Raw genomic sequence first — 26,927 nt, forward strand, 5'->3', positions numbered from 1 at the left:
TTTTATTTATGGAGCCATAGGGCCTCAGGTGCTACCAGAAGCAAATCTTCTGTTCCATGGGAAATGCGGAAAAGCTGACGGCATACATATTCAAACCAACTGCTTTGACATGTCTGTATTCAAGAGTACATGATGAGGTCATGGGGTTTTGTCTATAAGGGACACTTTGGGGCATTTCCACTTGGATATCAGTATGAGAGTGTTGTATTGTCCATATTGGATAAAGCAGTCATATGTGGTGCCCAAAAGTTCTCCAGTGCCTAAGAAATCCAGCCCCCTTTTCCTGACACCTTCTACATGTTGAGGCGAGGCCCCATAGCTCTGCATTAGTTCAGCTAATCACCTGGCACAGATAGCATTTCTAAGAAAGCTATCTTGGGGATTCTGACTTTCAACTTCTTACCTAGCCACCTAAATTTTGTTTCCAGGACTGTATATCTAAATTACCCTGCCCTGTCATTGCTAATGTGCACCTTGACTGTTGACTACTGCTCGGCCTACCTTGATGGAGCATGGCATCTTGAACCTTCACATCAAGCAGGCAAGTCAGCAATGCAGTTTACATCCCCCTATCTCACATAAAGCTATATGCCACCCCAGGCTCCTTTGTGAAAAATGGAGGGGTATAAATTAAATTAATAACAAATAGATGTAAATAAATTGATTCTTCTAATGATCCAATCACTCACTTCCAGGAGCCCCTAAATCTCCACCTACCCACCCTCAGAAGCCTATTCTAAGCATGAGACTCACGGTCCCTTATAAGGGATTATTCCCCTCTTCTTTAGAGCGACACTCTCCTTCTATGAGACTTTCATTCTATGTGACATTAGATGAGTTGTCATCTTGGGAGCGGGGTTCCCGGAGGTGCCCTCCACAAACCTCTCTCATCTTCCCCAGATCAGCTACCTTGACTAAGAGTTAGGAGTTCACTGCACTACTGCAAGACACCCACAACTTCTATCTAAATAAATTTCTTGCTAGACCAACTTCAAAGAGACACCACCACATCTGGCTTGGATTTTCCCTGCCTCTAGTTCTCATCCTTGCCATCTGGGACATTATTTCAAGACTGAAGGCAGAGTAAAGACTCACAGCATGATTCAAAAGGGCCTACTCTCATGTATAAATACGATCAAATAGGAGAAAATGGTGTATTTTAAGATGACTTGTTGTTATGGCAGGGAAGGGGAATCTGTGATCCTCCAGATGTTGCTGGACTACAACTCCCTTCTTCTCTGACCATTGGCTACACTGGCTGGGGCTGAAGGCTGTTGAAGTCCAATAACACCTGGATGGGCAACAGATTGCCAATGCTTGACCCACAGTCTGGAACACAGGGATGTCTCTCTCTCTGAAATGGTCCCCCTATAAAATATAGGAATGCACAAATTCTTCTAGATACTGGCATAATCTCTAGCCCAGTTCAGGCATTTCCCCTCGCATGATTACAAGCTTCCAGGGATCTAAGAGCCTTAGTTGAGACTCCTGCACTGCAGGGGGTTGGAGTACATGGGCGTCGAGGTCCCTTCCAGCTCTACAATTCTATGATTCCATGAGCTTTTGTGCTTAAAGCAAACTCTCCACTGCAGGTGGTTTCCTTAAAAGTCATGGAGAGGTATACTGATCGGGCACCAATGATGCACCTGAGAGGCATCAGGAAATGTGTTTGCATCATGCATTTGTAATTGTGAGTTGGATTGGCAAAATAGGGCTTTCCAGTCCCCATAACTGGGGACTTGTACAATTTAGGGACATTGAATTTTCAGGATTTGGACCAACATTTACCCTTGTCTCTAAATTACTAAAGGGGACTCAAGCGCAAGTTACACTTCACAGCTGGCATGTGTGCTTGTGAAGACCTTTCAGGGTAGGGTCCTAGTTTTTAAGTTATACTGGTTAGTATATTTACATGCCAAAAGCTAAAAGGATGGGTCAGGTAAAAATATCATAACGCCACTTTTATAATGAATTAAGTACTTTTTAATGTGAATGGTCAAAAGAAGAGATACAGGTGGACTGTTAGTGCTAAATACATATAAAGGATGCTTGTGAAAGAATGGAATGCTAAAATGCTGTGAGATCTTTTCTTCAAATGATGGGCTTGCCAGTTCTGATGTTCTGAGCACACTCTCTTCCCAAATTTACTGCTTGCAGCAAAGATCCAGTGGCATCATCAAATCCTAACAGGGTAACCATTGGTGATGCAAATCCATAAAGGGCTGCCAGAGCCACACTCAGGGGCCAAGCAAAAGAAACCAACACAGCCAGCCAGATGATACTCCACAGAAGACAGCAGTAGTGAGTTGTGGGTGGTGGTGCTGGGCTGGCATAATAAAGAAACAAAAAGATTTCAGTCAGAAGCATTTTAAAATACATTTCTACACTGAAATCATGTATCATTTTTTTCTTTTTTCTTAAAATGCTCCAGCAATGAAGTTTTTCTCAGGGTCCACACAATACCCATCCCTATCAAAATGCCATCCCATATTTCCTTCCCATTTAATCTGGGTTTACTATTTCCCAGGGATGGACAAATCTGTCAATCTCAGTGTCTCCTTTTTCTAGTTTTGAGCTCAGTTCTCCACATTTCTATGTCAGCTGGCAAATTATTTTTCTTCATTAAAAGTCCTCATTAATTTTTTTCAGAATTTTAGTTCAAATTCTTCCTGCTATGCACATTTTTGTGTGCAATTTTTCCTGATATATATGTTTTTGCAACCAATTTCCCAAAATATAATGCATTTTTGAATGTCACTTTCAAAAATATGTGCATTTCTATACACACTGTCCCTAATATAACATTTGTATAGACATTATATGGTTGAAGAACTGCACTGCCAAATTCAGACAACTGCAAACTTCGAGGGATAATTGTGTTTTGGTTTGCTTACTGCTTTAGGAAGTACGAATTAGGAAGCTCTGTATTAAAATGTAAACTAAATCTAATTTCTTCCCCACTCCTGCCACTTAAACATGTTTCACTAGTTGGCATGAAAATGGCAGGTTCTCTTCTTGTGTTTCTCACTTCCTGGATTTTCTGCAGAAATGGTAAATCTGGATTAAATGGGAAAAGAATGTAGGATGGCATTTTGATGATGACAATGTCACATGGACACTGCGCAAAGCTTGCATCCACAAGCAGCACCAAACCTACCAGAATCTGCCATGTGGAAATGCTCAATGTCTCCAACAGAAGCTGGTTCTACAAAAAGATATCAACCCTCCCCTTTTACCAGTGTGGAGCCAAATCTATTACCAGTGTGGAGCCAAATCTTGTTGCTTTAGGCACAGTCCACACTGTAAAATATGTCCTCTTATGCACACACTAAAATCCACTTTGGTATTGATCAATTAAAGCATCAATAAGCAAATTGCCCATCTCAACTGATGATGTCTTTGCAAGAGTTTAAGTTGCAGTGGTTAGATTATTTATATAGTGGTGAAGGCTAAAATGGCGGATAGGTAAAAATATCATGAAACCAATTTTATAGTGAAATAAGAACTTTTTAATATAGATGGTTGAAAAAGAAGAATTACAGATCAGCACTCGTGATAAGATACAGGTAAAGGGAAGGGACACCTAATGCTGCGAGATCTTTTCTTCAAGCAATAGGCCTGCCCATTCTGACGTTCTGAGCACACTCTCGTCCCACATGTACTGCTTGTAGCAGAGACTCACTGATATCATCAAGTCCTATTAGGGTAATCATGGGTGATACAAATCCATAAAGGGCTGCCATAGCCACACTCAAGGGCCAAGCAAAAGCCACCAGCACCACCAACCAGATGATACTCCACAGAAGGCAGCAGCAGTCCATTCTACCAGCTGGCGGCTGTGGGGTGCTGACACAATAAAGAAACAAAAAGATTTCAGTTTGAAGCATTTTAAAGTACATTTCTACTGTGATTTCACATAGGGGGGGAAACAGGTTTTCCAGCCAAGAATACGCAAACATATTATCAAGCAGATGAACTGCTTTTCCAGCAGATTCAGACGATTCAAAGTTAGGATTCCTTTTGTAGTCTGCAATAATCTGATTTAAAGCGACTTCTTGATAGATCATCAGTGTTTTGCCTCCATGAACTCCAATTGCCTTGTCCCTCCCTCCATGTTTTATTTTAATTATATTTCCATCCATCATTTCTTCCTATGGTTTTTCCTTCCTTCCATAATACCCTCAGAACAATCCTGTGAGAACAGTTAGGCTAAGACAAAGGAGTCATCATTGCCATGTGATCTTCATAGCTGAGTGGAAATGTGAAGCCACAGCCACAGCAATTCTTCTCTGATACTCTAACCACTGCATCACACAGGTATATGTGAAATATATGGGCTAGGAAGAGGACTAGCGGCATTCACTTGACACAAGTGGTAAACTGTGTTTGGGCCCAGGTCTCTTCCCAACTCTTATAATGCTTCCTGGGCTGCCTCAAGTAAAGTTCAGTTCTGCATTGCCAAGGCAACCAGGGACTGCGCTCGGCTGTCACAGTAGCTCCTTCCCATCTCTGTTTCTTGGTGGCTCCATCTTCTTCCGGATCAGGGCACCTGTCCCATTTGGCAACTCAAGGGTCGAGAAAAAGTTTAAAGAGCCTCTGTAAGGCCATGCCCTGGACACATTATCTAGGAATGCCACCAAGCTGAATGTAGCTCAGGGTTGCAGAATGTCTGCTTATAAGGGTCAGTTCTGGCAGAGACTCTGACAAGCTTCAGAGTTTGGCTCATGATAATAAAGGGGCTGTGCAGAAGATTGTCTCCATAAAAAAAGATGAGCCTAGATTGTTCCTTTTCCATTTTAAGGAGGGCATAATCACACAACATCAGGGAAGACCCCCACATTCAGATAACGATGTTCACTTGTCTACTGCTCCTTGAAGTGAGCAGGGTCCTACCATGTGGGCAGGGTAAGGTGTGGAGAGGAGTCTGGCTAAGGGTGCAATATCATTACTAAGGTGTGTGGGGGGAGAAAGGCTAAATTGATTATTATGCTTGAAGATGTTTCTAGGAATTGATTTCCCTTTATGTCCCCATTGTCTGGATTTGCTGGAGTGCTAAGAAGCAGTGCAGGCAACATTCTGATGATTCTGAACAGTGAATTGTTGTCCTAGAGAAAGTAGGTTTGTGCAGTTACACCAGCCCTTGTCTTTTGAGAGACAGAAATGTGTGCTTCCCCAGGTGACATGATCTCTCAGGACCTACCAGTTCAAGAATTCTAAGGTGGCCACTAGATACTTTAATGCCACCACACAAAAAAGAGGACACTTATTTGCATCAAAATTGCATATGGTGATATATATTTACAGATGCAAATTCTTAAATAATTGCAATAATTTAAACAGAAAAAGAGTATAGTTCTTTGGACAAGACAATCCTTCAGAAAGAAGTCACTAAAGAACCGGAAAGTAGGGCAGAAGGCCACTCTACAGTGTTCCTTGTGCACAGACAGAAAGGCAGGACAAAGTGCCATAATAATAAGGGTCACTCATCAAAAAGACCATAAGAGCCAGTGCTGCTATAGCCTGCCATCATTCTGCTAGGGGGGCAAGAATGGCTAAACCACCTATTTTGTTTTGTTTTTAGATATTTCATGATTGTGCAGTGGGAAAATGCTTGTGTTCATATTTGTTCATTAGAACAAAACAAAATAAAAGCCTAACTGTTTTAAATATATATATATATTAATGTTTTCATTACAGCTACACAATATTTTCTTTAAATAAACCACTTAATAATATCACAAAAGATATTTGCTTGTGGAACATATAATAAAAGAAGAACCAATCAAGCAAAGTTTTCCAAGCAGATACACCTTTTGCCATCATCCTTGACAAAACATTGACAGGACATTTATTTATTTATTTATTTTGGACCAGCCAAAAGTTACAAAATAGTCAGCAAGGGTTGTCGAACTCTTCTTCAAGCCAGGTTTTCTTTCTTTTTTTAATTAGCAAAAAGAGTGTGGTGTTTTGTGGGACATGGTTTACTTTCAGATATGCGGAAGATGTAATTTTAGAATTTTAAAATATAAACTTTTCTTTCCTGTGAGTAATGAAATTCTATGTATTGGATGGAATCATTGCTTGTATCTAGGAGGGGACCCACATTACAATTGTGTACTGAGCCCTCTAAAATGATGCTTGGATCATGGCACAGTGAGGGGATTGAAAAGGAGGGGTGGCAGATGTGACCCTGAGACTCAGTCCGAATCTCTCTCTGTGGGACAACTATGGCTAGTTGCCCACCTACTGCAGCATCCTCTTCTCGCAGTGTCCAACCAGATGACTATGGGAAACCTGCAAGAAAGACTTGAGCATAGCAGCACTCTTTCAATATCTTTCCCATGAATGGAATTCAAATGTACAAGGGCAAATCTAACAAGAAATGCTGCTATTATGAGCAAGTTGCTTTGTGCAGGATTTATTTATTTATTAAAGCCATTTCCTTGAATTTTATCAATATTAAGCCAAAATAACCTTTTCTATCATCGAACAAAGAAAGGCACACAAAATACTGGAAGATACCAAAGTTTTAACTAGTATTTTATCGTCTTGACCATTCTTCAAGTTATGTTCCTTTTACATCTTGGACACCATGTTCAGCACACACACACATCATTATGCATTTTTAGCAGATTTTTGCTGCTGCTGCTCTTTTCATAGCACATTTTCATAGAATCATAGAATTGTAGAGCTGGGAGAGGGACTGCAAGGGGTCACCTAGTCCAACCCTTTGCATCGCAGGAATCTTTTGCCCAACATGAAGCACGAACCCACAATCCTGAGATAAAGAGTCTCATGCTCTATTGACTAACTGAACACAGTGAGACTCAATTCTTAGTAGACATGCACAGCTTTATATAGACTACTCATTATTTCTCTCCCTTTGCTTAAACATAGTTCAGAAATGGGATCCAGGTAATGAGAGTCATAGCCCAATTCTATGCATGATGAAGGTAATTAAGAATGTAAGAAAAACCTCTGCTGGATCAAGCCAGTGCCCCATCCTGTCCTCACAGTGACTTATCAGATGCCTGAGGCAAACCCACACACAGGACTCAAGCACAAGAACACTCCCTGTCTGCATTTTCCAGCAACTGGTATTCAGAAGGCGGTTTTGCCAACTGTGGAGGCTGAGCACAGCCATCATTACTAGTAGGCATTGCTAGCATTACCCTCCATGTATTGGTCTACTCACTTCACTGATGCTTTCTCCCAGCTCATAGGATTGCAGATTTTGATCTACAGTTTATATCACATTCTGCCATTTCCTCTAGTAATCCAGGTAACATGTAATATGTACAGTGGTACCTTGGGTTATATACGCTTCAGGTTACATACGCTTCAGGTTACAGACTCTGCTAACCCAGAAATATTACCTCGGGTTAAGAACTTTGCTTCAGGATGAGAACAGAAATCGTGCTCCGGCGGTGTGGCAGCAGTGGGAGGCCCCATTAGCTAAAGAGGTGCTTCAGGTTAAGAACAGTTTCAGGTTAAGAACAGACCTCCGGAACGAATTAAGTATGTAACCAGAGGTACCACTGTAACTTGTCTAGAAGTACTAAGATAAGAACTTTATTTATATTCTATAGTATATACCTTGCAAATTATACAGTCTCAAAATGTTTTGAACCCCCACGGAAGTCAGCTAAAAATGAGAAACTCGTTTTCCTCTCCAGCTGCTTAGGTTTCCATCAGTGCAATCTGATATATGTCTACTCAGAAATAAACCTCACTAAGTTCAATGGGACTTACCCCAGGTACATATGGATAGAATTGCAGTTTAAGGCACATTTGCCATATATAGCTCTTTGCCAGGACGTATTAGTAGAGCTTATTCCTGAATAAACATGCATAAATTGGCACTGTAAATCCTGAAGACATGGCATTCTGATTTGTCTTTAAAATGTTTTGAATATGGTACTTACCTTCTTGCCTGAAATATATTGTTAGATTAGGATTAACACATCGTTCTGTACATGAAATGGAATGCATGAAATGTGGAGATTCTGTACCAAAACTAAGAGCCTATACCTTGGAGCAGGTTCAGGTTCCTTAGGCAGGAGTGATTCAGCAGCAGCTGATTTTGGCTCGGTAATGTCCTCATATGGGTCTCCTTCCTCTTCTCCTTCATCATAAGCAGACATTGCTTATCAAGCACGCTCCTTTCAAATATGCTATTAGTGAAACCAAATTTAAAGCAGCATTAGTTCCAGATGAAAATAAGGTGTCAAACCGCTAAAAACATACTATTGCTATCCGTCAGAACATTCCTGCAAATGAAATTATATTGTGAGAGGGCTCATGTAGGTATGGTTTATACAAACACATCAACCATGTTATCTGCATCCTTTCTATCGCCTTTCCCTGATTAGCATTGCTTCATGATAAATAGACACTATCCTTCTTGACCAAGTGACCCACACTATTTCTTGATAGTTTTCTTTTGGGGGGGGGTTAGTTCATGTGAATTATGGAGTGGAAAGAATTGACACTGCATAGTTTGACAGCCAGTGAATTCTTGTAACTGGCATTATATCTGGGCTATTGCAATGTTTTGTACAAGAGGCTGCTTTTGGCAATGGTTTGGAGATGACCGCTTGCCCTGCTTGGGGGTGGGCAGGGGTGGCTGGTTGTGGCCCCCCACTGTCCCCAAGGGGTGAAAGCCAGCCAGACCTCTCACAGCCAGCAGCTTGGGCTGGCAGGATACCCAACCACCCTGGAATTTTGAACTGCTTAATCATGGGGTGGAACCTGGCTGGCAGATCGGAGTCAGGAAGTCTTTACTATGGTCCGCCTCGGAATAAAAGCTGGCTGCGCCTGGGTCACTCCAGTTCAGGACCATGGTGGTCACATGAACAATGCCACATCAAGTCTGACCCTAGGTAAGGGGGAAGCCATCCTTCTGCAGGATTAAGGCACTTGAAAAACTCCCAGATTATACTCCTAAACAATCTTTCTGGGCTGTCTTGCCAAGATGGGACTCAAGAGGCATGGAGTTAACTTTGCTTGGATCCTTTTTGAATGGTCGGGGGACTTGACCTTTGGGATGACTTAGGGTTCTATTTTGTCCCCTGACATCTTTTTGACCAGATTTATTTTGACATCCCTGTGAAACTGCTGTAAGAAGTCATATGGAGCCTTGGGTTAAAATGTCAACTATGTGGATGACACATAACTCTACTGTTCATTTACATCTACCAAATCCAGGAGACTGAAAATTCTGAATGGAGGCATTTTGGGATGGATCATGAGGGCAAAGAAGTTGAAACCTGAGCCAGGTATGATGGAGGTATGTGGGTTGGCAAGCCAATTTAGGCAGTGGTTTGCAATTGGTTTTAAATGATGTTTCATTCCCTATGAAAACCCAAGTTTAGTAATTTTGGGGGGTTCCCTGTCCCCCACCCCCCAGCCTTTTTCATTTTTCCATTTAGGTCCTTATGGGGGGAAAGGATACACACACAAAATGGCAGAGTTGTTGTTATAGGGCTTCACATCTCTCTGTGTTACCTCTCTGCTTTGCTAATGTTGAAATAAAATGTTGGGACTATCATGTTCCTTCAAGCTTATGGTTCCCTAAGCAACTATAACATTCATGCTTGCTGGTCTTTACAGTTTACCAGGTTACTAAATCTCACCAGGTCACTGCTGGAAACAGGGTTACTATATCTATTATGAAGGGCACAACAGACTTGCAAACCACTTTGCCACTATTTGTTCTTATTCTTTACTCGCCCATTTAACTCAAAGTACATTTCTCACCAAATAAATAAATGGCTTACCTCGTATATATATAAATATCCCACAATTCTCTTTTAAAATGGCTCATTTAGTTTTCAGGTGTTCACTGTGATCTGAAGACATCAGCAGGCTTTTGAAGAGAAGGACTTTACAAAAAAAAATCCAGGCATCCCCTCATAGAATGCTTACAGGCTGTTCAAAGCATCATTGTTTCTAAGTAACCAGTATGATGTCACACTTAGGGAAATCTAAAAGACTAGAGTACCACTCCACTTCTCCTGTTCAGCCTTACTAGGGCACCTGCTCATGACAGATCAGAATAGGTAATTATGTAAGATGGGGACTAAAACCGAGAGTAATGTGTGTAACTGAGGTGTGGTGTGTATGTGTGCATTATGTTACCTAAACATCTTTCTGCTGCCAAATATTTGGAGGGGGTTAAGGTAGAGGCAGGCCTTATAACCCCTCTTTCTCCTTCCCCAACCACCCCCCAATTTTAGCCAAATCAACACAGTAGCTGAGGGAAGCTGGTACAAAAAGAAAGGATGTCTGTCTTCTCTATAATCTAAGCACGGTCTTGAGAGTTATTTTATTCACATGAACACTGGATGTTGTTGGACTCAACTCTCATCAGCTCCTGCCAGCACAACCAATGACTGGGGATAATTGGAGTTGTAGTCCAACATCTGGAGGGCCAAAGGTTTCCTATCTGTGCCTTACTCTGCAATGTCACTGACTTTTTAGAGTGGGCTGTGTCTCTTTTCCAGGGGCGCTTGGACAAACCTCCAGTCATGGGTGACTTTGGGCCAGTCCCCATCTCTCAGCTTAACCTACTCATAGTTGCTGTGAGGGTAGAGTGGGGAGCGGGAGAGCCATGTACAGAGCCTGGAGTTATTCAGAGGGAAAGTGTGATATAAATTGAACAATAAATAAATAAAAATATGTAGTGGAAATTTCAGTATGTCATTTGACTTCTGTAAATTAGATGAACACAGTCCATTAAGACATTAAGACTTCATGCTCTCTTAAGCTGTCCTGAAATTCTGTTTCCCTAATGGTTCATTTATAATGATATACTTTCACATTTATTTATTTAATAAGTTTTTTTCCCGAGTTGCATTTGTCATTTCAGTTAATCTTTTTTTTTTACCTAAAGCTTATTGATGAATATCAGACCAATTAAAATGAGAATACGTGCTTTTATTTCCCAAGGAATGTGAATTGCACCCAGAGTAAATGTTTTTTTCTAATAGTCAGAGATCACGCCCATTGTCCAAAAGAAGAAATATACTGCTATATGCAATCTATTATCTGTCTAACCTTTTGATGTTTCTTTTTGAGAACATTCAGAAGAGGGTTAACACTGCTGGAATGGCTGCACTATGCCTTCCTCTTGAAACTTCAGCCTTATCTACACTATACTTTAAAAATAGTAGTATATTGCTTTCAACAGTCGTGGCTCCCCAAAAAGAATCCTGGGAGCTGTAGTTTATTAAGGGTGTTAAGATTTAGGAGGAGAATCTTATTTCCTTCACTCAGGTATAAGTCCCATTGTGGTTTATCAGTCAATCCCTCTTCCCAGGAAACTCTGGGAACTGTAGCTCAGTGAGAGGAATAGGAGCATCCTAAAAACTCTCAGCACCATTAACTAGTTCCCAGGATTCTTTGTGGGGAAGTCATGAGTTTAAAGTGGTATGATAGTGCTTTAATTGTACAGTGCTTTAATTGTGCTTTTCAGTGACAGGGCAGAGAAAGGGGAAAAGTTGTTAAGTATTTAAATATTTATAAACTGCACTTTCATATAAAGTATAAAGGTAGTATATACAGTTCCCCTGTGTCAACACTGCAAAAAGTGTTAGCATGGAGGTAGAATTAATGACATTGTTTTGAGAACAGCTGCATTAATATTGGAATGCACATGCAGATTGAAGTGATGCCTGACGGGAGGTCAAATGTAATAGAACTACCTCTATGGTTAGCATGTTGTACTATCAGGATGCATAACCTGGAACACTACCGTTGGATAAGCAGGCTTTGATAGGGTCCAATAATATAGTTTATCAGCTTATATGTGATACCTTTTCCTAGACAATCAGAAGCTTGCAAAAGTTAACCATGCTTTACAATTTCAAATTATGTGTTCTGTCATGTGGGGCTCTCCTTGAAGATAGTCTGGAGGCTGCAGTCCAAAACCTGCAGCAATGTCCAAAAAGCTCTAGCCTGGCTTTTGGCAAGCATAGGCAAATGAAAACACACTGCTGCTCAACTGTGCTAGCTACTCATACGTTTTCAGACAATATTCAAAGTGATGTTGAGAACTTTAAACCCCACTGTCATCTGAAGACTACACCAGATATCGCCTCTCCCCATAAAGGCCCATCTATCTGCTGAGGTCAACTTCAAAAATTCTGCTTCAGGTTCCCTTAGTTTGGTTATTAGTTTGGAGTATTAGAACTTCTGCAACAAGAAGCAAAGCTTTCTCTGTATTGCATTAATGTTATATTAAGGAACAATTCCTGCAGATTGTATATGTAAGTTTATCTCCAGCTTTAGAAATTTGCATAAGCCTCATATTTGTGAAGGCGTATGGATTGGAGAATCTTGTGGAGGTTTGGTGGTTATATTGTTTCAGGTTCTTCTTTTTGTTGTGCTGTTCTGGTGATAGGGAGCCCTCCAGCTGGTGCCTGACATGCAACTCCCATCAGCCCCAGCCAGCATCGTCAATGATCAAGGAAAATGGGAGCTGGAGTCCGGTGAAACCTGGACAGCCACAGATTCCTCATCCCACCCCCTTTGTGATTATAGTTTTTATATAAGAATTTATATAATTGCTTTTAAACTATGTTGGGTGCTACCTTGAGCATTGCAATTTTGCTTTATCGAAATATTATAAATAAGATACAATATGTTATGAAATGTCCCAATTCCTATTTTAGCAGGAGCATAAGCTAGAATAACCATTGTTTGTTCTAAAAGGTCAACAGACTGGGTGACAAATAAGGAAGAAACTCTTCTCTGCAGCTTAGCAAGGGACACAGAAAATATAAGAGACAATCTGATAACATTAACCATGATCTGACATAGATAATGGCTTCTGAGCTGATCATCTTGTGTTTAATGTGTTCCTCCAAGATAAATAGAATGTAGGCCTTTCATATTATTTAGTAAATACTGTAAAGGTTTATCAGCAACAACAGTAATATGAATTTAAAATGCAGTGTGCACAAACAGAAAGTTCAGGTAGCTTTATTATGTCTTATGGTGTTAACATACCTAAATAATTACATTATAGAGAACCGAAACAAAAACAATGGTTTCTAAAGCATATTCCCAATCAAGTATAATAAACAATTAATACAGATTGATTTATACATTATTAACTGTATACAGAGATGCAAAATTCACTTTAGTGAGAGACTCAATTTTAAACCGTAGATAATTTATGGCACGAAGCAAAAAACACAAAACCAGAGAAATACAAATCTCATAACTCTCTCTCTTTCTGATTAGATATTTGCAAGCTGTTTGCATGCAAGTTTCTGAACATTCACAGTTTGAGAATCTGAGGTTCTGATTCAGATCTCTCCAGTTGCAGTGCATTACACACAAATGCAACATACATAGGAATTGCGTTTCAAATACAATTTGGGAACTTTATACTTTACTGATGAAAACCAAATATTCATATAAAACCTCATTGCCACTGGACAACAATACATGCTGGCTAATTATGGTAGTCTCGTTGTTAACAGAGAGGTTTTCCACTGCGTACATTAGTAGCACACACTTTCCCCACATGCACCCCCTTCAACAAAAATTCCCCAACATCATCTAGACCTATCAAAGTAGTTAAAGGAACTATAAATCCATACAGTCCTCCTAAGAATATGCTTATGGGCCATCCAATAAAGTACAGTATGATGAACCAAATTATTCCCCAGATGATACAGAGACAATCCATCTTCACCCTAGTAATACAATTAGTTGAGTTAATTCAATAAGTTTTGATAAAAAGGCATTTTATTCACTAGACTATCAGATTACTGATTAAATTTCCTTTAATATTTCAGCATCTCTACAAAAATACACAGAACTATAAAGGAATGTGTTACAAATAAAATCCAATTATCAAAACATGAAAATTGAATGTGTAAATATATAGTTTTTGTATATGGACAGAATGGAAACTGGCATGTAGACAGTCATCTACTTTAATAAAGCTAGGATATTATAAAATAGGGATTTTTTTGTATACACTCACATTAGGAGGGCATACATCACCAATAGGCAATAGTACCTAAAACCACTTTTATGCTGTTTATTAGCTGGTTAAAGGAGAACGAAGACTCCTCCTCATATTTATTTTTACTTTTATTTTCAAAATACAAGATTGCATTTGAATATTACTAGGCATAATACAACTTGTCTAAGAAGTGATATACAAGCTCTTTCCAAGGGACGAAAATAAAAGCATTTCACTCCACAGCTAAACACAACTTGGTTCCTACAAGTTTCAAATGCAGTGTTGGTGGGCTTCCGGTTTAAAATGGGCTTCTATAGATAGCTGTGTTATTATTCCATTGATTATGCCTTTGGGGTCTGGTATCATGCAGGGTTGCCATATGTCTAGGAATCTCAAACATGTACTCTTTTGGGGGGGGCTACATGCCAATATGGGGGATTTTTAAAATTTAAAGCAAATGTGCTTGTTTGGGGGGGTTAATTTTTGTGTGTGCGTGCTGGCAGCTCAGGCTCAGGCTCAGGCTTGGGTGTGGGTCTGTCTTGGGCTCTGGCGCAGGCAACCCAGGCTCTGGCTTTGGCTCAGATTGTTCAGGCTCAGCAGATAGCTGGGGGATGAGCGGGCAATTGCTGTCCGGATTTTTACCTCTGGAAATATGACAACCCTGCTCTCATGATACTTCAGTGTTGTGGTGCATAAATTTATATTTTCTTAGTACACCTGTGATTATACATAAGACCACATTTAGAAATGATTACTGCATAGGAAGACCCATAATTATGAAAGCATTTCGAAAGCAAGCATATATAACTATAAAGGTAAAGGTAAAGGGAACCCTGACCATTAAGTCAAGTCGCAGACGACTCTGGGGTTGCGGCACTTATCTCATTTTACTGGCCAAGGGAGCCAGCGTTTGTCCGCAGACAGCTTCTGGGTCATGTGGCCAGCATGACTAAGCCACTTCTGGCGAACCAGAGCAGTGCACGGAAACGCCAGAGCGGTACCTATTTATCTACTTGCACTTTGACGTGCTTTCAAACTGCTAGGTTGGCAGGAGCAGGGACCGAGCAACGGGAGCTCAACCTGTCACGGGGATTCAAACCGCCGACCTTCTGATCGGTAAGCCCTAGGCTCTGTGGTTTAGACCACAGCACCACCCGCGTCCCTATATATAACTATACCTTTTCATAATAATAATAAATAATAATAATAATAATAATAATAATAATAATAATAATAATAATTTATTTATACCCCACCCATCTGGCTGGGCTTCCCCAGCCACTCTGGGTGGCTTCCAACAATATATTAAAATACAGTAATCCTAGAGTTACTTTTTTAGAAGGAGTCAATTTAACAAACTCTTCTTGATGCCAGCTCAGATATCTAATAACAGAATCCAAAAAGTGTTACTTCAGTCCAGGAACAACATTAACTTTTGCAACTATGGAACATTATATCCAATGTTTGGCTATCTTTGAATCAGGCTTGGAAGTTAATTGACAATCCACGCTGTTTTTTCATCAGGGCAACCAAGGCTTATTTAGACCTGAACCCAAACTCAAGTAGGTCAAAATAATCTGTTTCATCCAAGAGCACTTGCAATTGCTGCACTGAAATCTTCTCAATCACCTTTCTTAAAAGGGGGTATTTGTGACTTTGTGGTAGTTGTCACAAACTGATAGGTCCGGGTGTGCTTGTATTTTCAGGCATGGTTGGATCACTGCCACTTTCAAGGTGGCCAGGACCACACCCTACTGCAAGGATGTGTTGACCACACCCTTGATCCATCTGGTCATACCTCCTTGGCAAACTTTAATAAGAGAGTCAAGGGTTGGGGAAACAAATGGTTGGCCACACTGTTGCAAGCACCTCATCCATATCTTCAAGCCAAATCTATAGAAACAGATTCCATGGTGTTACAGCAGATGTTGCACTGTACACCTCATTTGAGACTTCAGTGAATGTGGATGTGGTGTCAAGATTATTAATTAACTTGAAAATTCCAATCTGGATGAAAAGGCCAGGTTTAGATACAATTATTTTAAAGAATAATATACATGAATGAAATCTTTAGGCAGCTTTATCATCATGAACCTACTCCAGAAATCCAAGGATATATTCATAAGAATGTATTTACTTCAATGAAAAATACATTCTGGAAAGTCTGAGTAAGTTAACCTGGTTGTCTCCTATGGAGATATTAAAGGTCAGGGGGGGGGGATAGAGGCCAGAAGGTGTGTGTATGTATGTGTGTGTGTGTGTGTGTGTGTGTATATATATATATATATATATATGGGCAGACTGATTTCTATGAAATACGTTAACAGATAAGATCAAGCATATTTTTTTTAATACATTTGTTGCAAGAAGGCATAAACTGTAGTGGGCTCTCAACAATCACTAACTTTTTTATTATTTATTATCTAAATGTCTCTGTTCTTCCTAACAAATCCCACTACCAACTCACTTCTTTGCTCTCTGAGAATATCTGATTCAGCACAAATGACACTTGTCTCAAAAAAGAAACAATTACTACCACTGCTGGTGATGACTGAAATATGTACTTAGTAAGGAAAATGTGATTTATTTATTAAAATAGGAAAAAAGATAACCAGCAGATAAAGTTAAATGGTCCAGTAATAAAATAAAGTATTCTGCTTAGCTGTTAAGTGCAAATAACAATAATCACCCCAAACTTACCTTTATGTTGTATGGAATTGTTGATTATAATGTCTTTGAAAATCTACCTTATTTTTCCAAGCAGTTACTAAAATAGAAGTAAACAAGCAAGCTAAGGCAACACCCACAAGCAAAATACCAGAAATATGTTTGTTTGTTTTTTTACAAATATGTTTCTTTCTCCTCATGCAAGTCAGCTGATTTGATCAGCAAGGCTATGCTAAGCAAAATGAGGTCATACACTGTAGTTTTCAAGCATTTCTAGTTGTAAGAAATGTTATGGAAATGTCTGGGGAAATGCTGGCAACTACGTAACAATTAGGTACACACACACACACACACACACAAGCATTGTTCTTAGTTATTTAAGTTTGTCTCCCATATTCATGTAAAAATACACATCTCTTTTCTCCATTCTTAGCACATTTGGGTCTTGTTAGCTTGCTCTTATTTCTCAGTAACACCCCATATCCATCTCATTCTCCCTTGCCGTCATTTTCATGCTCTAGAAGTTAGTAGCTGCAGCTGAATTGAACGCATGACAAATCCCGATTTCAGTCCCCATCATGTTCACAAGAAGCAAAAGAAAAGGAAGAAAAGGAATACTTCCCTCCCCTCCTCTGTTTAAAGACTTAATTCCCCAATACTTGCACTATTTGTGTGGATGTTACAGAATCAGGGCCCGTTATTTCTCTCATGAAGGAGCCTCTGTACGCTGAGATATCGAGATGTTCCAGAGGAAAATAAAGTACTACTGGACTCCTGTGCTGAACGATGTAAAGAGCAAGTACACTGAATAATAAAGAGTCTGTGCCATCTTGGTTAACTGCTTATATTTTTGTTTATATCATATTTTTGCAAACAGCTCTCTTCCCCGAGTCAATTATTTTGTGTTGCCTTCTCCCTTCTCTTCAAATCCCATTACCTCAAAGACAGGCCTTTGTTTAATTCTCCTCTTGCCTGGCAACCGAGGAGTCTCTCACAAATCATACCTGTCAAGGCATCCTCCACCTTACCTGTCCAAAGCTTGAGTCAGGCGCTTTTGTAACGAGCCTGTTACACAGCTTTTGCTTTATTTATTATTATTATTTTTTACCTCAGGCAAACACACAAAGAAGCTGATTCTGTAGAGAATTCCTGCCCTCAAAGAGAACACGTGGCAGGCTGTGTACAGGCTACAGCTATGAAGGACGTTCCTTCCCTCAAAAGATTCTGGGCCCTCACAGACTCACAATGGTGCCGTTTCTCTTGGCTCTGCCAATTCAAAAGTTTGTGGCTATAAATACAAAGGGCTGCAGGGACAATGGAGACTGGGTTGGCTATCCTCCACAGTAAAGCTTATTAAGCCGGTGCAGGAGGACATTAGTATTTGTAACGGGCTCAAAGTGTTGCTAAATCAAACACAGGCCATCATTTAGAGTCAATATAGAGGCTGCTGCCATTACCCTGAAGAAACAAGAGGCCTCCCCTCAGACTAGACTGAAGCAGGCCACAGGCCCTGTCTCACTCACTTATCTTAGGCCTCAGCTAAACACCCTTAATTTGGAAATATTCCTAATCATTTGGCTGATCCTGGATACAAGGCTAGAATTTGAACCAAGAATTTAGGTTTTTAATTCTCTCTTCCTCTCTGCAGTCTCCTCATAGTTTTGGTTCAGGCCACATGGTGCAATTTTAAGAACAACTACTCTCTTCCTACCCCCTCCGTTTTGCTCAGTTTTTTTCAGGGGAAATGGTTGCAAAAAATAGCTTTGTAATTCCACACACACACACACACACCCAATGTCATAGAGTATATAGAATACCTCTCCAAAAGTGAAAGGGAAATGAAATTTAGGCTCACAAACATATACGCAGGAACAGGCCACATCATTTATATCAATTGTGGAGGAGGAGTGGAGGAGTTTGGATTTGATATCCCGCTTTATCACTACCCGAAGGAGTCTCAAAGCGGCTAACATTCTCCTTTTCCCTTCCTCCCCCACAACAAACACTCTGTGAGGTGAGTGGGGCTGAGAGACTTCAGAGAAGTGTGACTGGCCCAAGGTCACCCAGCAGCTGCATGTGAAGGAGCGGAGATGAGCCGGTTCATCAGATTAGGAGTCTACTGCTCTTAACCACTACTACACTACACTGGCCCTTGTGTACAAATTAGGCCCTCAGTGATTTGATTCAGACTGCAATCCTTTGCACACTTACTTGAGTAAAAACTGTTGATGATAGGATATACTTATGAGAAATTATGCATAGGATTGATTGCACTGTTGGGCTATGGTGCTAATACTATAGAAGGCAACTCCACTGAAACAAATTTGGCTTCCTCCAAAGAAGATTCAGGATTGGGGTGTTATACATTATGAAACACAGTATGAATTCCTTGTTTCGTTTTTTTGAAACCCACTTCATTCTCCGATTCCTAGTGTTTCTATGCTGCTGCTGCAAATGATGATGATATTAGTATCAAAGAACAGAGAGGGGAAAATAATGTTAAATCTAAAATAATACTTCTATTGCAATAGGGGAGAGAGAACTCTGCCACCTAAAACATTTTTTCTGTTTGAAAAATTGCCGTTTAACATTCACTGTCCCCCTCTTTGAACAGCCCTCAGCAGCTGAAAGTTAAAAACTGCTTTACTCTATGCTTATTTGCAGTATCTTTCCAGGAAGTTGTTAAACTGCCAGAGGTCACCTACACTGGGAAGAAAGTCAAGAGAGAGTCCAACCATACCGACAACAGATTTGTCAGCAGTCAGGGCAAGCTCAAACTTGCAGCTTCACTATCCTTCTATTACAGAATAGGATAAAAAGGTTGCAGAACTGCACATTTCAGTCAGAAAATGCACTCACATCTTGGCAGTAACATTCCAGTTTAGTGTTTTAAACCTGCTCTCATTCTACCACAGAGAAGCTGGAATGAAAAGGCACTGTAGAATGATATTCTAGTGCTCTCTCTTTAAAGATCCTAGAACGCAGCTTGTGTTTGTCAGCATGGCTGAGTTCCAGGAAGGTTTTGCTGCAATGTCATTGACAAAGTCTTGACTCCAGAGGTTCTTTATAAAGGCATGCAAGTGAAAGGTAGGGAAATATTTTCCAAAGCACTCCTAAAAAGGATTGTGTGAATAGAGAATAGAATAGAAAGGCAATTTGCACCCTCACATCTGGCAGTGTGTTCATATATCCTCAATTTGTGCCTCAGTAGGGACCCCAAATTAAGAATCCATTTCTTCTAATTAACTCTTTTACCACACCTGTTTTTTATGAGATGCTTCCACCAAATTCAGTCTCAGAAATTTACAGACTCAGGTCCACCACTCATTACATATCCTATGTCAGGTGCATATTGGGAACGGCAAAGACCAAGACTTTGAACATAAGAAGTGCCTGACTCCGTTTTGCTCCTGGATGAAATAATATCTCCTAAATCTAAACTGGGAGGGTGAGTTTGTGTAAAGCAGCTCCAGAATATAAACAGAGTTCAAAGTAAAATACAATTAATAAGAAAATTTCCCCAGATTATCACACCCACTAGAATTCCCAGGTGCTCCTTATTCTAGTGAGCACATCACAATTCATTTGAATATCAAAGGGGTTCTAAATTCCAAATCTCATAGTACTTTAACCATTATATGTAGACATGGCAATGATAATGTCCTGTTTTAAATGTGGGTGGCTTGTCTACATCTTCTGTGCTTCCTGTGGAGGCATATACTATCTGTCACCCCATACTATCTGAATTAGGAAGAAGATGAGGTGCTAGACTTGTGCCTGGGGCTAGAAATGGACTGGCTGTGTGTTTCAAGTTCCTAAGTTTGCTATGTGATGAGGCAGCCTGTTCTGTATGGGACTGCACTTAACTGGAAAGACCCCATGTGGCCTTAGTAGAGTGCCTACTTTCCAGCTATGACTGGTTCACCACTGTGTTGCCTCCTGTTCAGAACTGTCTTGGACACTTACCCCATGCTTTGTTAACCCCTGGATTAGACTATTTAGAGCTGCAGAATATGGAAGCCAGGATAATGTCTGATATTGAGGGAGGACCCCAAGGGCCACAAAAATTGATAGTATATCGCTTTAAGAAAATGCTATATCGATTTATGAAAAAGCTATGAAACTGTTAAGAATGCTAAAGCTTTGAAACTGCTGAGAATGCAAAAGGCCTTTCCCATGGGAAGAGAAGAAGGTAACATTTTTATCACAGAACACACGCAGCTAAACGCACAGGTTTAGAAAGCACAATCAGCTCTGTGTAACACAATGTATTCCTGTATGAAGGCCATAACAGACACGGTGGGAATCAAAGCCTAGTCAGCAGAAATGGCCAGTGCTTATTGCGCAAGCATACTAACCTGAAATGTATCCAACAATTAGGATGGGGTAATGTGAAATACTTCTATGATTGGATGAAATTAAAGGGCTTTGTGTAGAAACTTATAAATAACCCCCCTAGACCGCTAGCTGGGGGATTACAGTTCTTGCGGAATGATCTGACTGTAACCTATTGCTTCCTAAGTAATAAAATATTCGCTGGACTCTATCTTCTCCCAGCTCCTGAGTCTCGTTGGCCAAAGACTTAGGAGTTTTTATAGGGTTTGACCTCTTGCTACAATATGACTGCAAGTACTCTTACTGCACTTATTCTGAAATTTCTACCCAGATTGTTAGTCTGTAAAGCCCTAAGTGTCTCTAATATCTGGAGGAGTGCTGCTGCTTTCCATAGGCATCAGTTCATGTACAGTGGTACCTCGGGTTACATACGCTTCAGGTTACAGACTCTGCTAACCCAGAAATAGTGCTTCAGGTTAAGAACTTTGCTTCAGGATGAGAACAGAAATCGTGCTCCGGCGGTGCAGCGGCAGCAGGAGGCCCCATTAGCTAAAGTGGTGCTTCAGATTAAGAACAGTTTCAGGTTAAGAACGGACCTCCAGAACGAATTAAGTACTTAGTCAGAGGTACCACTGTACTGAGATCTGCAGATGATGCCTTACTGTTAGCACTATCACCTTCAGAGGTCCGGGGAATGGTGGCTTTTGATAGGGCCATCTCTTCTGTGGCTCCAAAACTGTGCAATTCCATCCCCATAGAGGTGCACCAATCACAACACTTTACATTTTCCATTAGCTACTTAAGATGCACCTGTTTACCGTGGCCTTTGGAAGTGAAGCAAGAATGTTGTAGTTGTCCCCCTGGTAAATGTATTATTAGCTGTATGTGTGTTATGATTTTATCATTATTTTTGGGTTTTTTGATGATTCATTATTTTGTGGTTGTATTTTAGTTTATCTAACCCATACTGGTACCTGAGAGTGAAGGGTGGGTAAGAAATACCAGAAATTGAATAAATACACAAATAAATAAAATACATGTAGGAACAGGAAATTCAATAGATGCTCCCTTGGCCTATAGAGCGAGATGAGTGTGCAACCGGAGTTGTCCGCAACTGGACCTAATGGTCAGGGGTACCTTTAAACTCTTAAAAGAAGCTATATGCCTTATCAGATTCTAAGTGATAGATTAAATGAAGATTTGCTGCTTTACTTCTCAATAAGACTTTACTACAGTTCTGTATTCACAAAATGCTTAAAAACTGGTATATTAGTGGACTACAAGTTATGTTAAATGTGTAATTTGGTAATATGTGATTTATTTACTTTTGGAAACTTCTTAGCCACCTTTCAAAGCACAAAAAATTCCAAAGCGGTGTAAAAATATGAAATAATGTCATTTTAAGGTACTAAAATAGAAAGATCTGTATAACCATTTGATCTCAAGCCAGCAATCCCATTATAAAATACAAAACCCTAACTCACAGCCATTAAAAGCAACATACATTAACAGAACCATTAACTCCTAATTAAAAGCAAATTGCAATAACTGTTTTTTAGGACCAACCTGAAAGGAAACAGGCAGGAAGCCAATTGTACCAATGAGAAGGCATGAGGGAGGCAATTACAAAAATGCAAAGGAACAGGGGGTGGATCTTGACGGTGTCATTGGTTAGCTATTTGAAGGGAGAACGAAATTGAATTTCTCATTCTCTTAGAAGCGAAAGGATTCAATGGGTCATCTAAAAGCATGCTGGCTGGGCCTGATGTCATGCCAACCTCATCATTGCCCCCCCCCCCAATAAATAGCCTGTTACACCATTGGAACAACATACGGGTGTTAAGGTAACAACTGGATATATTCCAAACTTGTGTGTGCAAGAGGCTTCAGCATCAACTCCAGCAAAAATGCCACCTTCTTTAAAACATGTAGGCATACACAATGGGGGTGGGGGATAAGCACATTTGCATGCCCATAGGAAGCCACCCACTGTTCCTCGGGTTTTCTTACTAATAAGTCTACATCAGCAAACTTACTCGCTTCATCTAAAAAATTATAGTAACATTCTTTTATAGTAAGGCTGGGAGAGAGATGAGTCAGAAGGAGCAGCTGTTGTCAACGCCTCCTTTTATTGCATAGTTTAGGCTGACAGGATGCCAGTGGGTGAATGTTGTATGAGTAGGGAGTAATTTAGGACAAATGGCTCACCAATGAAATTTGACCTGCATTTATAATTGAGACAAGATGAAGGCATAGTATACACATTACTAAAAATATTAAAAGGTAAGGTGGAAATACAACAGGGAAGACCAGAATCTCCCCCAAATTAATCTGTGTAGGTCCATTAGTATCTATAACTGAATGAATATAGTTCAGTGAGTAGTTATCAAGGATGAATATTATAGTTAGGAGTCCCACAAAAAAAAAAAAAAAAAAAAAGATAGCAACAGCAGAGATTATTGTCAACCTGGCTGCACTTTTTCAGGTTATAATGCAACATGGCAGCAGTTAAAAGGGCAAGTGCTCCCACTGTGACAATTTGACTTCTCTTTAAAGGGTCACGGGAGAGTGAACAGTCATTAAACCATTTTTACAATCCCTTGATTTTCAGCCATCTGTAAGTTACACAGGCTGCAACAGGACCAAAAGACGAAGGCTGCTGCTCTAGCTGAAGGTTGTGTGGAGTTCAGTTAAGCTTTCTGCCATTAGAATGAGGAAAACTATGGGGGGAATTAAAGATAGAGACATACATCATATTGACAGGAATTAATTTTGGCAAAACATGGCTAACAGGCAAAACAATTACCATCTATCCCATGCATGCATAGCACTTAACAGATTTTTTTTTCATGCAAATTCAATTATTAGTCATGCTAATTCCTACCTGCTAATTACATTCCCAAATAAAAACTGCTTGTGACACTCTAGAAATACCCATTAAGAATACCTCTCCGGTGCTAATATGTGGTGCACATAAGGATGCATACCTATCTACTTTATATTTTAGAAAATGGTCTGTCTGCCTTCTGTGTGTGTGGACCCCGCTCAAGATAGCATTGCCAAACTCAGCATGAGGGTTCGTGAGGTTGGGGCAGCAGCCTTCATCAATGTTTGGACACTATCCACCATTTTGTATCAAGATGGCAATCTAAAAAAATCATTTTGGTGTGACTTTGCCCATTTTGGGGCATAGGTTTGGTCACCTCTCCAGATATCATTGTCAAACTCAGCATGAGGGTTCCTGAGGTCGGGGTGGCGGACTTTGTCACCAATTGGAAGTCAGGTGCCAGTTTGAATCAAGATGGTGGACCGAAGTGTGACTTTGGTGTGACTTCACCTGGGTTTTGGAGTGAAGAGTCCAAACTCAAAAATTAAACCATCCATTTAAAAAATCACAAAACTTTATTGGTGTCTACAAATTCCCAGACAGCACCGGGCACTCTCCACTGGTATTATATATGCCATATATGTGAAAAGTTAAAGAAATTGGAGTTCTTGTTGGAAATGCACTGAAAAGGATATACCAAGAACTCTGGCTACAATTTTCAATTTAAGGAATAATTCCTACTTAAGAGTTGAGATGAAAAACGTGTATATTCTGCTAAGAATAACAGACACATGTCGAAAAAGAAACATAAAAGAATTAAATGATATAGACTTCCAACAGATTTATAGTCCTCAAAAAAAAACGAGCTGAAGAAGGCGTTTACTTCGAAACAGGGCCCTGTCACTGTTATTCTTAGCAGAATATACACGTTTTTCATCTCAACTCTTATATATGGGAAAAGAACACACACCATTGATGTTCTATCTTGAAAAGGGACAGTGGAGAAGTTATTCTTCCCCAGCCTTGGGTCTTCCACATGTTGGACTACAACTTCCAGAATCCTTGACCATTGCCCATGCTGGCTGGGATGATGGAGGCTGTTGTTCACATATTTTTATTATTAAAATAGATAAGTAAAATATATAGCATGATAGTCAACATTAGGCCTACTCAGAGTAGGCCCATTAAAGTTAATGAACACGACTAACTTAGGTTCATTAATTTCAGCAGGTCTCTTCTGAGTAGGAGCTAGTTAAATACAACCCGCAATACCCAAGCATGTTCAGAACTGGAGTAAAGGGAGCTCAAAAAGCCAATTACATACGTCAGCACTATTTTTTTTAAAAAAAACATTATTAAAGATTTTCTTGTTTTACAGAAGTAAGTGTAATGTCTCTCATATTTTTTCCATGTAACATTTTTACAAATCCGTTTCATTTGTTGAGACATTAGGGGGAGGGAAAAAAAAAGAAGGGGTGGAGGGAGGGAAGATGGGTGGGGGTGGGGTCGGGTGGCGATGTTTCTATTTTGCTTAATGTATGTAGGGTTTGGTGTCAGCGTTGCTCGTGCTGTTCACTTGTGTTCCTTTGGTGGTGAGAGAGGCTGGGGTTGGCCCAGGGTGTGGTTGTTTGTTTGTGATTGGCTGTGCTGATCTTTGTTTTCGTGTGTGAGTGGAGTGGGTGGGTGTTTTGGATCAGGTTAGCCATATTGATTTGTATGCTGTTGGTGGATTATTGTCATTGTCTTGTTGGGCTGTGTATGTGATAAAGGGGAGCCATACCGGGGTAAAGGCATCTTCTTCTGTTTGTCCCCGTGTCAGTTTCAGTTTATTGGTTAATTTTTCTAGTAGGGCTGTTTCCCATACTATTTGGTACCATTGGTCCATGCTTACTCCTGACAAGTCTCTCCAGTGTCTGGTTATGGTGTTTCTGGCTGCTGAAAGTAGGTGGGTTATCACTATTGTGGACTAGGAGAACATCTTACATTGTGCTGAGAAGTGCATGTTTAAAGGAAGCTTTTCAAGGGATCCAGTAGGGTGCATCACCTCCATGAGGCACAGCCTCAGGGTAGCATTTCTTAAACAGCAGCCATTCACTTACATAGAAGAAAGTAAAGCAGCAGTAAAAGGGACCCCTCTGGGGTGAAAACTACATTTGCTTCTTATCCACCAAGAAGCAAGGATGTGGCCATCTGCACACTGCATAGCTGTCAATGTTCCCCCTTTTTTAAGGGAAATTCCCTTATTCCGAATAGGATTGTGCACTCTCTTTGGCTCTCTTCCTTGTTCACAATGGAAACTTGGCAAAAAAGAAAATATCACCGATGCAGTGCACCAGTCCTCGGGTAGATTTACTTTATTTAAAATTTCTTAACCTCTCATGCCAACAAGGCAACTTTAGTTAGGATATCTGTTGCTGTTAACACTTCACTTTAAGAAAGTCCCTTTTAAACAGAGTTTGCCCTGCCACCAGAACACTCTTAGAAATGCTAAAAAGGAACACTCCCTCCTCACAGTCCATTCCTTTCCCTGTACAGTAATTAGTAAACATTCCATGTCCTCAGACTATCAATCTAAAAATAGCTCTCCTGACAACAGAGATGTCAAATTTAAGCAGCAGGATGCTGAAGCGCCTTGCGACGCATAACAGGACTGCTCCAAAGCGGCTGCTTGGTAATTCAGGAATTTATAGCTGATAAATGGGCCCTGTCACATTTATCTCCAGTAAAGATTGACGTGCCAAGACTTTTATTATCAGTTTCCCACCTGGATGGTGCATAGTTCCCCGTAATCTGAATACCATGGTTGATAGAACATCAATGACCGGGCCAGTTTTCAATTTTAGGATCCATCTTTGGATATTCTATATAGCAGATGATGTACCTATAAACACTTAATAAAATTTCCTGTTTCCAAGCGGTGCCTTTGGGCACTTTTCCCATATCCCTCACAAGATATGCCCACTTTACCAGCTTGACAAATGCCAGTGCAGGCACCTTCACACAGCTCAGTCCAAGAGCTGGCCCCCACACTTTAAGAGGTACCAATTGCCAAAGGAATCTGCAAAATATCACCAGTTGCTTATTGCACTCATTTGGGCCATGTACTCTTGCTATTGA

The 26,927-nt window shown here is 40.3% G+C and overlaps 4 long non-coding RNA genes across 6 annotated transcripts in view; 2 read left to right on the plus strand and 2 right to left on the minus strand.

The window, feature by feature from the left end:
- Positions 1–1,960: 1,960 nt before the first annotated feature.
- On the minus strand, positions 1,961–9,935 carry LOC310710278. 2 transcript variants are annotated; one of them, XR_014527919.1, is made up of 3 exons: positions 9,780–9,935; positions 8,032–8,174; positions 1,961–2,326 (listed from the first exon to the last, which is right to left on the minus strand). It is a non-coding gene; the product is annotated as an uncharacterized lncRNA (long non-coding RNA). The 2 variants fall into 2 exon arrangements; XR_014527920.1 differs by lacking the exon at positions 1,961–2,326 and adding an exon at positions 3,487–3,846.
- A 28-nt stretch (positions 9,936–9,963) lies between these two features.
- Positions 9,964–17,481, plus strand: LOC310710296. The gene is made up of 2 exons (XR_014527926.1): positions 9,964–10,061; positions 17,170–17,481. It is a non-coding gene; the product is annotated as an uncharacterized lncRNA (long non-coding RNA).
- Positions 12,969–18,687, minus strand: LOC310710272. Of its 2 annotated transcripts, none has more exons than XR_014527917.1 (3): positions 18,466–18,687; positions 16,682–16,748; positions 12,969–13,706 (listed from the first exon to the last, which is right to left on the minus strand). It is a non-coding gene; the product is annotated as an uncharacterized lncRNA (long non-coding RNA). The 2 variants fall into 2 exon arrangements; XR_014527918.1 differs by lacking the exon at positions 18,466–18,687 and adding an exon at positions 17,757–18,099.
- Positions 18,688–19,510: 823 nt separating this feature from the next.
- The window catches only part of LOC310710688, a 36,418-nt gene continuing 29,001 nt past the window's right edge, over positions 19,511–26,927 (plus strand). Inside the window, exon 1 of the long non-coding RNA XR_014528184.1 lies at positions 19,511–19,735. This is a non-coding gene — a long non-coding RNA (uncharacterized lncRNA). The remainder of the gene's footprint in view (positions 19,736–26,927) is intronic.

The sequence above is a fragment of the Podarcis liolepis genome (genome assembly GCF_965112155.1).
Source record: "Podarcis liolepis genome assembly, chromosome: 1".
Taxonomy (NCBI): Eukaryota; Metazoa; Chordata; class Lepidosauria; order Squamata; family Lacertidae; genus Podarcis; species Podarcis liolepis.